This window comes from Suncus etruscus, chromosome 5, assembly GCF_024139225.1.
Source record: "Suncus etruscus isolate mSunEtr1 chromosome 5, mSunEtr1.pri.cur, whole genome shotgun sequence".
Classification (NCBI taxonomy): domain Eukaryota; kingdom Metazoa; phylum Chordata; class Mammalia; order Eulipotyphla; family Soricidae; genus Suncus; species Suncus etruscus.
The window spans coordinates 94,029,843-94,045,127 of NC_064852.1; the positions used below are offsets into that span (position 1 = coordinate 94,029,843).

At 41.1% G+C, this 15,285-nt stretch overlaps 1 pseudogene; it reads right to left on the minus strand.

Moving 5' to 3' along the window:
* Positions 1-11,570: 11,570 nt before the first annotated feature.
* LOC126008630 (40S ribosomal protein S18-like) lies at positions 11,571-12,046 on the minus strand (annotated as a pseudogene).
* Positions 12,047-15,285: the final 3,239 nt, after the last annotated feature.

Here is a 15,285-nt window from a genome sequence, read left to right on the forward strand (position 1 = left end):
ATGGATAAGCTCTGGGACAGGGTATCAGAAGCTGAGAATAGACTTGGTGCTGTGGAAGATGAGATACATAACAATTCCATACAGCAGGAGAGATTGGACAAAAAACTTAAAGCAAATGAGCAGACAATGGAAAAATTAGTCAAAGAATGGGAACAGACGAAAATAGAAGTCTATGATAAGATCAACAGAAACAACTTAAGAATCATTGGAGTCCCAGAGACCCAGGAAGAAAATTTCCAGGAAGAATCAATGGTCAAGAACATCATTAAAGAGAAACTTCCAGAGCTAAAGAATATATGTGATCAAATCCTGCATGCCCGAAGAGTACCAACCAAAAGAGACCCCAGAAAAACCACCCCAAGACACATCCTAGTCACAATGACAAATCCCACAGATAGAGACAGAATTCTGAAAACAGCAAGATCAAAAGGGGAAATCATGTTCAAGCAAGCTTCCCTGAGATTTACAGCAGACCTGTCACCAGAAACGCTCAATGCCAGAAAGCAGTGGTGGGATATTGTGACAAGACTGAATGAAATGAATGCTTCACCCAGAATACTATACCCAGCAAAACTCACTTTCCGGTTTGATGGAAGAATACATGGTTTCACAGACAAAAAACAGCTCAGAAACTTCACAGACACAAAACCAGTCTTAAGAGAAAAACTGAAAGACCTAATCTAAGACAAGACTACCCAAAAGACACACCAAATTTTGAAATAAAGATGGCGTTAAATCCCAGGACAATTCTTTCTCTCAACGTCAATGGACTAAATGCACCAGTTAAGAGACACAGAGTGGCTAAATGGATCAAAAAACTCAATCCAACCTTCTGCTGCCTACAAGAAACGCACCTGAATAGTCAGAACAAACATAGACTCAAAATAAAAGGCTGGAGAAAAGTTATCCAAGCAAACAACACCCATAAAAAAGCTGGAGTCGCCATACTAATATCAGATAATGCAAACTTTATACTCAGGAAGGTTGTAAGGGACAAAGACGGACATTTTATATTAATCAAGGGGTACGTAGAGCAGGAAGAATTCACTCTCCTAAACATATATGCACCGAATGAGGGGCCAGCAAAATATTTAATACAACTGCTGACAAATCTGAAAAATAATATCAACAACAACACAATAATTGTGGGGGACCTAAACACGGCTTTGTCAACACTGGACAGGTCAACCAGACTGAAACCCAACAAGAATATACTAGACCTGAGGAGAGAAATGGAAGAAAGAGGCCTAGTGGATATATATAGGACACTCCATCCCCAGAAACCTGGATACACATTCTTCTCCAATGTACATGGGACATTCTCCAGGATAGACTACATGCTGGCACATAAAACATACCTCCATAAGATCAAGAGGATAGAAATTTTGCAGACTACCTTCGCTGACCACAAGGCTCTGAAATTATTTGTGAACTCCAAAGGGACTCAGAAGAAACACTTTAACACCTGGAAGTTAAACAGCCTCATGCTCAATAACCAGTGGGTCCGAGATGAAATCAAGGAGGAAATAAAAAGGTTCCTGGAAACAAATGACAATAAAGACACAAACTCTCAGAACTTATGGGACACAGCAAAAGCAGTACTGAGAGGAAAATTTATAGCTTTGCAAGCACACATCAGGAAGGAAGAAGGAGCTTACCTGAGTAGCTTAATGACACAGCTAATAGAACTAGAAAATGCTCAACAAAAGGACCCAAGAACAGGAAGACAGAAGGAAATAACAAAGCTGAGAGCAGAAATCAACGAAGTGGAAACTCAAAAAACAATCCGAAAGATCAACGAAAGCAGAAGTTGGTTCTTTGAAAAAATAAACAAGATTGATAGACCACTGGCAAACCTAACAAAGAAAGAGAGAGAGAGAAACTTGATAACTCGTATCAGGAATGAAAAAGGAGAGATCACTACTGATATGACAGAGATTCAAAGGGTAATCAGAAACTACTTTGAAAAACTCTACGCCACTAAAAATGAGAACCTGGAAGAAATGGATAAATTCTTGGACTCTTATAATCTTCCACGGTTGAAGGAAGAGGATGTAGCATATCTAAACACCCCCATCACCATTGATGAAATTAAAACAGTAATCAAATGTCTGCCGAAAAACAAAAGCCCAGGTCCAGATGGATTCACTAATGAATTCTATCAAACTTTCCAAGAGGAACTACTGCCAATCTTGGCAAGACTCTTTCATGAAATTGAACAAACAGAAACACTTCCAAATAGCTTTTATGAAGCCAACATCACCTTGATACCTAAACCAGACAGAGACGCTACCAAAAAAGAAAATTACAGACCAATATCACTGATGAATGCAGATGCAAAGATCCTCAACAAAATCCTGGCAAATAGGATTCAATGCCTCATTAAGAAGATCATCCACTACGATCAAGTAGGTTTCATCCCAGGAATGCAAGGCTGGTTTAACATCCGTAAATCTATCAACATAATACACAACATCAATAACAAGAAAAATAAAAACCACATGATCATATCAATAGATGCAGAGAAAGCATTTGATAAGGTCCAACACCCATTCTTGATCAAAACTCTCAGCAAGATGGGAATGGAGGGAACCTTTCTCAATGTAGTGAAGGCCATCTACCACAAGCCAGTGGCAAATATTATCCTCAATGGAGAAAAACTGAAAGCCTTCCCTCTAAATTCTGGCACAAGACAAGGCTGTCCTCTCTCACCACTCCTATTCAACATAGCACTGGAAGTACTTGCTATAGCGATTAGGCAAGAAAAGGATATCAAGGGAATCCAGATAGGAAAGGAAGAAGTCAAGCTCTCACTGTTTGCAGATGACATGATACTCTACTTAGAAAACCCTAAAGACTCTATCAAAAAGCTTCTAGAAACAATAGACTCATATAGCAAGGTGGCAGGCTACAAAATTAACACACAAAAATCAATGGCCTTTCTATACACCAACAGTAATAAAGAAGAAATGGACATTAAGAAAACAACCCCATTCACAATAGTACCACACAAACTCAAATATCCTGGAATCAACTTGACTAAATATGTGAAGGACCTATACAAAGAAAACTATAAAACTCTGCTCCAAGAAATAAGAGAGGACACACGGAAATGGAAACACATACCCTGCTCATGGATTGGCAGGATTAACATCATCAAAATGTCAATACTCCCCAAGGCATTATACAGATTTAATGCCATCCCTCTAAAGATACCCATGACATTCTTCAAAGAAGTGGATCAGACACTTTTGAAATTCATTTGGAACAATAAACACCCTCGAATAGCTAAAGCAATCATTGGGAAAAAGAATATGGGAGGAATTACTTTTCCCAACTTTAAACTGTACTACAAAGCAACAGTTATCAAAACAGCATGGTATTGGAATAAGGATAGGTCCTCAGATCAGTGGAATAGGCTTGAATACTCAGAAAATGTTCCCCAGAGATACAACCATCTAATTTTTGATAAAGGAGCAGGAAATCCTAAATGGAGCAGGGAAAGCCTCTTCAACAAGTGGTGTTGGCACAATTGGATAGCCACTTGCAAAAAATTAAACTTAGGACCCCCAGCTAACATCATGTACAAAGGTAAAATCCAAATGGATTAAAGACCTCGATATCAGCCCCAAAACCATAAGATATATAGAACAGCACATAGGCAAAACACTACAGGACATTACAGGCATCTTCAAGGAGGAAACTGCACTCTCCAAGCAAGTGAAAGCAGAGATTAACAGATGGGAATATATTAAGCTGAGAAGCTTCTGCACCTCAAAGGAAATAGTGCCCAGGATACAAGAGCCACCCACTGAGTGGGAGAAACTATTCACCCAATACCCATCAGATAAGGGGCTAATCTCCAAAATATACAAGGCACTGACAGAACTTTACAAGAAAAAAACATCTAACCCCATCAAAAAATGGGGAGAAGAAATGAACAGACACTTTGACAAAGAAGAAATACGCATGGCCAAAAGACACATGAAAAAATGTTCCACATCACTAATCATCAGGGAGATGCAAATCAAAACAACGATGAGATACCACCTCACACCCCAGAGAATGGCACACATCACAAAGAATGAGAATAAACAGTGTTGGCGGGGATGTGGAGAGAAAGGAACTCTTATCCACTGCTGGTGGGAATGCTGTCTAGTTCAACCTTTATGGAAAGCGATATGGAGATTCCTCCAAAAACTGGAAATCGAGCTCCCATACGATCCAGCTATACCACTCCTAGGAATATACCCTAGGAACACAAAAATACAATACAAAAACCCCTTCCTTACACCTATATTCATTGCAGCTCTATTTACCATAGCAAGACTCTGGAAACAACCAAGATGCCCTTCAACAGATGAATGGCTAAAGAAACTGTGGTACATATACACAATGGAATATTATGCAGCTGTCAGGAGAGATGAAGTCATGAAATTTTCCTATACATGGATGTACATGGAATCTATTATGCTGAGTGAAATAAGTCAGAGAGAGAGAGAAAAACGCAGAATGGTCTCACTCATCTATGGGTTTTAAGAAAAATGAAAGACACCCTTGTAATAATAATTTTCAGACACAAAAGAGAAAAGAGCTGGAAGTTCCAGCTCACCTCAGGAAGCTCACCACAAAGAGTGATGAGTTTAGTTAAAGAAATAACTACATTTTGAACTGTCCTAATATTGAGAATGTATGAGGGAAATGTAGAGCCTGTTTAGGGTACAGGCGGGGGTTGGGTGGGGAGGAGGGTGATTTGGGACTTGGGTGATGGGAATGTTGCACTGGTGATGGGTGGTGTTCCTTTTATGACTGAAACCCAAACACAATCATGTATGTAATCAAGGTGTTTAAATAAAAAAAAAATTAAAAAAAAATAGTCTGAAAAGAAATAAACAGCATAAGACAGATTACGGGGTGAAAAAATATATATATATAATTGGGTTTAACTGGATTAGAAGCCCCAATAGCTAGCAATGTCACGTAACTAGATCTCAAATAGCAAGCTATGAGAGAGGGGGATTGCAAATTCAAATCACACTAGAAGTTTAAAGAACAGTGACATAATACCAAATTTTGTGAGGCTATGGGTAAAACAAGGCTTATTTACTCCTGAAGGTTGAGGAGAGACTAGTCCCCTCATTCTGGAAAAACTCTGCTGAGATACAGTACATGAGAATCAAATAATTTATCAATCTACCTCCCTAAACAACTGACAGGTAGACTGTCAAGGAGGGGTGTGCTCAGATGCTCAGCATGGTCCTGATGATAGTGAAGGTTTCAAGGCAGCATAAAGAAATGAAGTCAAGATACAACGAGACAGGCTATGGAAGAAAAGCTGTGTTTGAGTTAGAAATTGAAAACCAGGGACCCGGAGAGATAGCACAGCGGCATTTGCCTTGCAAGCAGCTGATCCAAGACCAAAGGTGGTTGGTTCGAATCCTGGCATCCCATGTGGTTCCCCGAGCCTGCCAGGAGCGATTTCTGAGTATAGAGCCAAGAGTAACCCCTCAGCGTTGCTGGTGTGACCCAAAAACCAAAAACCAAAAAAAAAAAAAAAAAAAAAGGAAAACCAGAACCACACCCAAACATGTACCCAGAGTTTACCACCCAGTGTTTGGTAAAAAGGAGAAGAAACTTTTGCCTCTCAACAAAGATTGAGGTGCGTAACAAAATCCTATTATTGTATATTTTCAACATCAACTCACACTGAAACAATATTTTTCAAAACTGTTTACATAGCCAAGGGCAAATTTGACCAAGCTTATGATTCTGAATATCATGGGAGTGGTTATGGTGGAAAGTAGTGAGAGAGAAACAGGGAGCAAAAGTTAGGGGGAAAGAAAGGAAGGGCAGTTTCAAAGAAGATGGTGATAATATGGCACAAAGCAAAGAAAGAAAGCAGCTTCACCTGACCTCTGCTTCTTAACGTTCAAAGGAGGGAGGAGGAAATAAAGCTATGTACCTGGATTATCCAGGATCACTCACTCCCTCTCTCTACTTTTCTTGAAATAGAGCCCATTATGAGCGAAATAGAGCACTCTTTGTATTCTGTTGCCTCTTTATAGCTTGACTTGCTTTAAATACAAGCAGGTTTACGGTGCATTGCACAGAACTCCACCACTTTCTAGGAATTTCAGAAGCTGTGGTTGCTTTATGTACAACAAACTAGTTTATGTTCCCCTCCAGTATTTATCTAAAGAACACAATGTGTTATGAATCATGTCTGGCAGAAAACACCTGAATACTGAACATAAATTGTAAGAATTAAAAAGCAAAAGAACCAAGAAGAAGAAAGCGCTCCCAGCTACCCTGGGCATGGGTTCAGATTCTCTGAGATTCTCAGCCAATGCTGAGCTAATCCTCTGCATAACCAAGTGGCAACAGCCAGGATTTGCTCCTTCTAGCAACTTTAACACTTATTATAATTCTTTGAGGAATTACATTGCAGGAAAGGATTTGTAATGGTGGCGTTGCTCTCTTTAAGAGGAAACTGATCTTGGCAATCTTCCATAAATTCAAAAAGTATTTAAAGCTACGAAAACAGTGATTACAGGCTGCCGCCCTGGACCACACTTTCCCTGACTATTATCTTCATCTCTTTGTATTTAGTTTCCTTCTTTGCTTTTGTGAGAGATTGTTTGTGAGCCATACTCAGCAGTGCTCAGGAATCACTCCTGACAGTACTTGGGGGACCACCTGGACTGCTAGAGATGAACTCACGCCAGTCACATGCAAGCAAACACTATGCTTGTCACTCTTTGGCTTTCTAATTTCTCTTAAATTAATTTATTATTTCCCTGGGCGGGGACACCTTTTTTCTTCAAGCAAAGTTGAACATTTAAAATAATAAAAATGGGGCTAAGAGTTCATACCTAGCATGTGTGAGGACTTGAGAAATCCCTGTGACAGAGACAGACAGACAGACAGACACACACACACACACACACACACACACACACAGTCCAGTCCCACCACCCACTGTAACCTAGTGGCCTCAGTGTCACTGGGCCCAAGTACAAAGATGCAGGTCAAATATAACTGGCAGTAGTCCCCAGGTCCCTAAGCACAGCTAGAAAGTATCCCTCACTAAAAACAAAACCCCTTCACAGACACAGCCAGATGTAATGCTTAACTAGTTATAATGGGCATCCCTTAGCTCAATCAAGTTGGCTTATGAAATAAGTCACAGGTGGGTGGGGAATAGGCCTGCCTGAACTGCTCTCTGCAGCAGGAGACCTGATTGGTCTTTTTATTGGCCTCCTGATTGACAGATGCATCAGGAGGAGCAGAGGTAGGAGAGTAACAGAGCTGCAAAAACAGCAGTTGTCACCAGGGCTCTTTAAGTTATAAGTTCTTATCACACTTTGCCTTTGCTTAGACTGATGGTACTGGGTAAGTGCTGCCATCAGTCCCCTGAACCTTAAGTTCGGAGCACCAATGAGTAAACTCAGGGGTTCACTGTTGTTAAAGGATGGGGGTACTGATGTCTGCTGTGTCCATTTATTATGTCACTTTTGTCATCGCTCTGGGTTTTAACATTTTATTTTTAAAATAGCATAGTAGAATCTTAGTCCTCAACACTTAGTAAGTTTATAGGTCTCCTGTGGAAAGCTTAGTTTAGTAGAAAACCTGCTCTGCATTAAATCATAGAGGAAAAAGAAGCTGCATGATCCTGTTGAAATGTGATTTATGAGTCCACGTTTAGGTGTTTTATTGCTACAAAGCATAACATTGATTAGTGCCTCCATTAACATTGCCATTCACGAGTCATAAAACAGACTCTGAGTGTATCTACAGGCTTTTGTAAAGTTCTTTCTGAGTCACTAGTTTTTCTATAAATCATATAAAACATTTTTGGGGCAAGGAAAGTGGTGATTCACTTAGATTTAGTTTTACATTAGAATTTTTTTTTGGGGGGGGGCCCACACCTAGTGGTTCTCCAGTGGTTCTCCAGGGTTACTCCTGGCTCTTCACTCAGAAACCACTCCTGGCAAACTCAGGGGACCATATGGGATGCTGGGAACCAAATCCAGGCTATCCTAGATTGGCACATGCAAGGCAAATGCTCTACTGCTGTGTTATCACTCCGGCCTCAACATTAGAAATTCATAAAGGAGCCAAAGGAGCAGATCAGGAAATCCTGGGTCACTCTCAGCAATGGTGCTGGGGGGGTGAGGGGCTGTGTGGTATCAGGGATCAAACTCGGTACTTGACAAAAGATGGGCACATGCCTTACTACTTATACCCTAATTCTCATTCACATTATTTTCTCCCTCAGAGTTTGGTTTTGTTTGATCTACATTTTCTTTTTTAAAAGATAGCACAATAAGGAGCCGGAGCGGTGGCACAGCGATAGGGCATTTGCTTTGCATGCAGCTGATCTAGGACAGACCTCGGTTCGTTCCCCAGAGTCCCATATGGTACCCCAAGCCAGGAGCGATTTCTGAGCGCATAGCCAGGAGTAACCCCTGATCATCACTGGGCGTGGCCCCAAAACAAAACAAAACAAAAAAGATAGCACAATAAGCAGGATACTTTCCTTGTCCGTGACTGGCCCCAGATTCAATCTCCAGCACTCTGTCTCAGTCTCCTGAGTACTGCCAGAAGTGATCCCTGAGCAGAAAAATCCAGCATGCTAATTTTTAGATAATTTTGATCTTTTTGTTTTGTATTGCCATTTTCTAAAAGAACGATGATTCTATTAAAAAGAAAAATTTTTTTAAATTTTAAACAGTCACATTTTTAACTTAATACCCTCTCCCCTGTTCATAATGCTATATCTTTCATATACATAGATAAACCTGATTTTTTTGAAATGAGATTTAGAGGTGGTTGATTGTAAACACTAGGTAGATTTTTAATCCTTTTTGACTTAAATTGAAATTTCAATTTAATAAAGCAACCAAAATAATTCATGTCTAATTTCACCTCTGGGGAATAGTTCTCCAAGCATGGAGTTAAAACAATATAATGGTGGGTGTCATCTTTGATCAGCAAGTTCTATTTTCAGCAAGATGAGTCAGAGGCAGAAAAATCGATGTGGAAGACCAGGAAAAACTGGCATCCACCCCATTGAACAATGTAAATCAGTGACTGTGACAGGAGCCCTTTCCTGAGATAATGTTGTTACCAGATTATTATAATTCTCCAAAACCTCCTGCAAAGTCCTAGATAAAAGACATTTGGAGGGCCACAGCAATACTACAATGGGTAGGATCTTTGTCTTGCATCTGGCTCAGGGTTCGACCCTGGCATGACATATGGTCCCTTAACTCCACCAGGACTGATTGTTGAATACAGAGCCAAGAGGAACCCCTGAGCACCACTGAGTGTGGCAAAATAAAACAGAGAAAACAACTGTTTGATGATACAAATTTCTGTTTCCTATTTTTAAAGCTACACTGGTATCTCTCTGTAATGTATGAAAATAAAAAAAATACCATTTTTTTCTTTTTGTTTTGTTTATTAGTCAAAACCAGTGATGCTCAAGGTTTACTCCTATCTTTGTACTCCAGGATCACTCCTAGTGGTGCTGGAAAACCATATGTAGTTTTGGGGGTCAAATGGGAGGCAGTACACAAATGGCTTAAACCTATACTTTCTTCTAAAACTTCCTGTTTTAATATCAGGAATCATAGATAAATGGCAAACAAGATGCATTTCCTGACTCATGCTTTTATGCTCTTGCTTTAGAGAGCCTCTATGATCAGTTAAACCATTGGCCAAAGAGATCCCCTGCGCATATTTCTGGTTAGCCAAGGAGTCTAACTGGCAGAATCTCTAAAGATCAATATGGTCTTGGCAAGAAAACACAAAGGACAATATTCAAGAAGGATGTGAAAAATGAGAGCAGTGGAGGCAAGTTCCAGCCCTGGAGGCTTAAAGGAAACTGAATAATTTATTATTACTACAATTAATAAGGTGGCAGCTTTTCAAACACAGTCAAAAGTTAGGGCAGATTATAAATTCTGAGTTAAATTCCTGAGTTCTTGTGGCTTAGGTCTTTCACCAGTGACCATACCAACCTGCTACAACATATCTAGTGGTTCAGGAAGGCTGGACTTCTGTGGGGTCCTCTGGTTTGACCAGACGAAACTGCCTGTCAAAAATGGGCTCCATGTGCACCATCAATGATTTCCCTTCTGGAAATAGCCAGAGTCTTCCCCCACTGTGAGGCCCAGATTCCAATTCTTGCTTCCACTAATCAACAGGTGTGTTGGGTTGAATGCATGTGCAACACAATCTCTTCATTTTCTGAGTGATGATTCCCCGTGGCCTCAGATCTCTCCTTGATGTGGTATTTGTCTCAGTGGCTCCTGCCAAACAGGACCACCCTTTGGAGGAGAGACAGGAAGAAGTTGATGGCTTCACAGCCTTCCTCCTGCCCCTCATGATTTACTGGTACCACAGGTGTCTCTGGAGCCACCCTTGCTCTGCTGCAGGGCCTGCAGCCAAGCAACTGCTCGAAATATTCTAGGACACTCTTGCTCACCACCTGACCCATGAAGTTATGCCCTTCTGCTGATGTCAGGCTCAATGTGCTTGGGGCGTTTTTTCATATCCTGACTTGTGATGTATCCCAGGGCTATCACACACATAGAGTCAAGCTGAGGGGAGGGAAATCCCTCCGAAAGCACCCAGAAAAAGAGTGACTCAGGTTTGCATTCCACAGGAGCATAGGCAGGTAGTACAGTTACATATAGCAGTCTGCAAGCCATGAGCCCTGGAAAAAGCGAAATTTGCTCCAAATTCTTGGGAGGGCTTGAAGAAGAGCCTGTCAGGGACAAAGGATCATGACCCATTGAGGGCTGGAGGATTAAGCCAAGGCATACTTGCATGCTTTATGAGAAAAACCTACTCCTTGCTACCCAGGACTGCAGAAACTTATAGAAACCACCAATCTCCTTCTCCCTCTCTCCAAGCAGTGGCCATTCTGTACATTAAGACAAGGCTGAAGATTTTATCCATGAAATCATGGGGTCCAGCCCTGGTCCACAGTGAAGCATACAGGAAAGCTTCTCGAAGGTTGCCCATGGCTTATCTGCCTTTATTGTATGAATCTTGAATGAGACTAAGAAAGATCTGAATAGCCCTTGAAAGAAACAAGGGTCTCCAGCCCTTATTTTAGGGAATAAATGGGTCTCTTCTAAAGGATCAAGCTCCTGGAAAACTGAGTTCCTCACAACACTCCAGAATTTTTTATTGCTCTGAGACACATTCTACTCACCAGATATATGCCCAAGTGTTACTTTCCTGTGAATCTGCTTACATCTCACACATGAAAGCAGAGTTCTTAAAGTGTCTCTTAAAACCAAAATAATAATAAAATAATAATAAAGGGGCCCAAAGTGATAGCACAGTGGGGGTTGTCTTGCATGCAGATGACTCGTATCAGATCCAGGGTTAATACCTGGCATCCCATATGGTCCCCTGAGCCTGCCAGGGGCTATTTCTGAGCACAGATCTAGGAGTAGCTCCTGAGCACCACCGGGTGAGACCCAAGAACAACAACAAAGAGCTTCTCTTCTTCTCCCTTCATGTTCTCATTTTTTTAGTGTATAAACTATTTATTATAGATGAAACCTATAGACTTTTTTCCTCTTGGACACACCTACAGTACGGCCATAGTGTCCTGTGGCCTTGGTGTACTGGCCTCTATCATGAAGTTCCCAGAAGTGGAGCAGACCCCTTTGGGCCCGTATCTTCAGTCACTCCAAGTCTTCACAGAGCTTGTTGTCCAGGCCAGAACCTGACCATATTTCCCATCCTTCATATCCTTCTGTATATTCAAGAACCAATCAGAAATCTTGTATTGGCATGGATTCTGTATAACGGTGATCACGCGTTCCACCTCATCTTCAGTGAGCCCTTCTGCCTGCTTCATGAGGTCAATGTCAGCTTTCCTCAACACCACATGAGCATATCTTTGGCCCACACCCTTAATAGTAGTGATGGCAAAGGCTATCCTCCCCCACCCCCGCCCATAGATGTTGGTGTTGAGTACTTGCAAAATGTGCTGGAACTTCTTGGGAATCATTAGAGACATGGCAGCAGAACAGAAGTGGCGTGTAGACCTTCTGTGGAAGAACCATGTTCTCATATTGATCTGACTTACTTCCAGGCCAGAGGCCCCACCACCAGATCCATCTTTCTTACACTTTCTCTGGTGGTTCCCAACTTCCTGGTAAAGAGTACTTTGAGAACCAGTTCCTGGAGGTATAGTGGAGCATGCTCTAATTCATTTTACTCCTCCTGAAGATCCCAAACACATAGGAACTTACATGGCCCCAGCTACATAATTAGCTGCTATGGAGAAGCAAGTATAGTGTCCTCAGTAGGCTGAAGCAAAGTCAGTCTCTATCACTGCCCAACTCCTTAAGTACAGTCCTCTTCATCTACTCAGTCTTCTAAATCTTGCCATTAAATTGATGCTTAACTCTTCCACTTCCTGAGTGAACTCTAATATACCTATTATCATCTATAGTCTTCACTGTCTAGTCCTGAAATTCTTTTACAAACATTCAAGTTACACCAGAGCTCCGCCCTGTAGTCCTTTGTTGTGAAACTTTTCTATTTGTTGAAACCCAGATACCTTATTTCTATCTCTTTGCCTGACCAAGACAGCCAATTGGAGTCTGAGGTGTTGGTAGGAAAAGGAAATGAGTTTTGTCTGGAACTTTTCCTATGTAGAACATTAAGGTTATTGATCAACTTCTCTGCAAGAAATGGTCTTCATCAAACTGAACCTCATCAAACGACCAAGCCACCAAATCATTACTGCTCCTAAGGGATGAATACTCTCATCCCCTTTCTTTGTCCAGGGTCACAAAGCTACTCAGGACCTGCTCAGAACCTGCTCAGAATTGTGCAACAGTTCAGTCACTTGGAAAGTCAAGGGCACAAGAAGTAGTGAGTGCAGTTAGAGAAATAATTACACTAACAACTATCATGACAATGGTAGTGAGAGAAATAAAATGCCTGTCTCGAATACAGACTGGGGGTGTGGGTGGAGGGAGATGGAGGGGATTGGTGATGGGAATGTTGCACTGGTGAAGGGGGGGGTGCTCTTTTTAATGACTGAAACCCAACTACAAACATGTTTGTAATGATGGTGCTTATATAAAGATAATATTATTAAAAATAATAATAATAAATTTTATTACAGGAAAATCATAAAAAAAAGAGAATGTGGACTTCCCTGGAAAGCTGCCAAGCTCTGGGGTTTTCTCTATGCCCAGAAAGAGCAGACACATGTAAATTACATGCCTTAGACACCCCAAGACACCAGTGAGTCCTGGGAAAGGCAAAATAATTTACTGTATGCCTAAGAGTAGCACAGATGTGTGGGTAGTCAGGACAAAGTGGGGGCTTACAAAAAATTCATGGGGACAGGGGTGGAGTTAGTGGTAGATTCTATGCATAAAGACCTAATTCTGATCCCTGACCACCACCACCACACGTACATACATACTTGCTACACTAGAAAAAAAAAAAAGCTACATTACTTGTTAGAGTGGGTACTGTGGCATTTTACCCAGATGGCCTCTGCAGACAGACAGACAAATAGACAGAGACCATAATAGTTGGAAATAATCTCTCAGGACAAGATTGGGTTATGAAAGGAAATAATATGCATGATACTCCTTCAGTAATAATATTGCAAACCACAGCATCTAAAAGGAAAGAAGGAAGAGAGAGAGAAGAAAAATGTATGTTCTAGAGACAGGGGCAGAGGAAGGTGGTGGGGAAACTGGGGACATTGGTGGCAGGAAATGTGCACTGGTGAAGAGAGGGTATTAGACATTGTATAACTGAAATTCAATCATGAACAACTTTGTACCTATGTATCTCATGGTGATTCAATAGAAAAATGATTAATTAAAACAATGAAAGAGAGAGAGCATGCACACAAGACCTCGATAGAAAAGGTCTTACCTTCTCTGATGCTGATCTACTGGGCTGTGATAGCTGTAGAATTAACCTACAGGAGCTGGGCTCAGCTTCCCAAGATCACATATTTCACTTGAGATGCTGGTCCCAGAACCTGGTTATCTGTCTTCTAACCAAGGGCACTAGAGAAGTTCTCATGAGCCCCTCCTCAGATTTGGCTACTTTCCTAGAGGAGTTCACTCAGGAAATTCATTTACTACTAGGTTACTAATTTATAAGAAAGAAGCATGTAAGTAAAGAATAGTCAAATGTCTGAGGTACAGGGGCGAAGCCTGGAAAGGCACAGTTGGTGCAGGGCTTTCCAGGGTGGCTTGTCCACCCCAATCTCTAGGTCCTCACACGTCTGGAAACTTTCAAAGCCCCATCTTTAAGATACTGTGGAGGCTTCATTGTTGGCCATTGCCAATTTGAACTCAAATTCCAGCCCCTTCTCCTCAGAAGCCAGTTCTCCCAATTTACCTTTATTACCGTAACAAGACGTCTTTATTATGCACTCCATTTAGAAACTCCAGGACTAGGTAGGGAGACAGTGAATAAAAACCAAATGAGAAGTATATATGTTTCAGTCAACTGACTAAACAAAAATCTATTTCACATACAACACAATATTGTGCTATTTATCCAATGTCTAGGCAATCTGAAACACTATCGGAATTTATCACTTGAGAATTCATAACTCAGCTTCAAACTTAACTTTTCTAGGTTGGGATATAAATTCTCCCAAAGTTTGTGTTGCATTATTCTACCATTTCCAGCTTACCTTTTTGTATTATTTTGTTTTGTTTTTGAATCACATGCAGCAGTGCTCAATGCTTGCTCCTTGCTCTACACTCAGGAATCCTTCCTGGTGGGCATAAAGACTATATGGCATACTGAACCCAGGTAGGCCACCACCCTATTGTAATCTCTATGGTACTTTTTCGGAGGAAGTCGTGGAGATTGATTATTTAATGTCCCTTCAAAGATAACTCAGAAATAACACAGTGCTTCTGAATGCCTGCTTTGCAAATGTAAGACTAAGTCCATCACCAGAACTGCCAGATGTGCTCAGCATGGCTCTAAAAGTCGCCCTGGAACTTTGGAACCCTAGAAAGCGGTGTCCAATTGAAGGGCAGTAGGTGTGTATATGTGTGAGAGAGTAAGAGTAATTGAGTGAATAAGAGAGAACAATAACTAAACCTCAAACACTATGGTCAGGAAATAACTCCTAGAAAGCATGTGGAGCACTGCAGTGACCCTAGCAAGCACTAACCAGGATACAAGGCTGTGATGCTCTTGGAAGGCTAAAAGGAATGTATGTGCCACAATCCCTGAGCAGGTGAAAAGTTTGAGTTC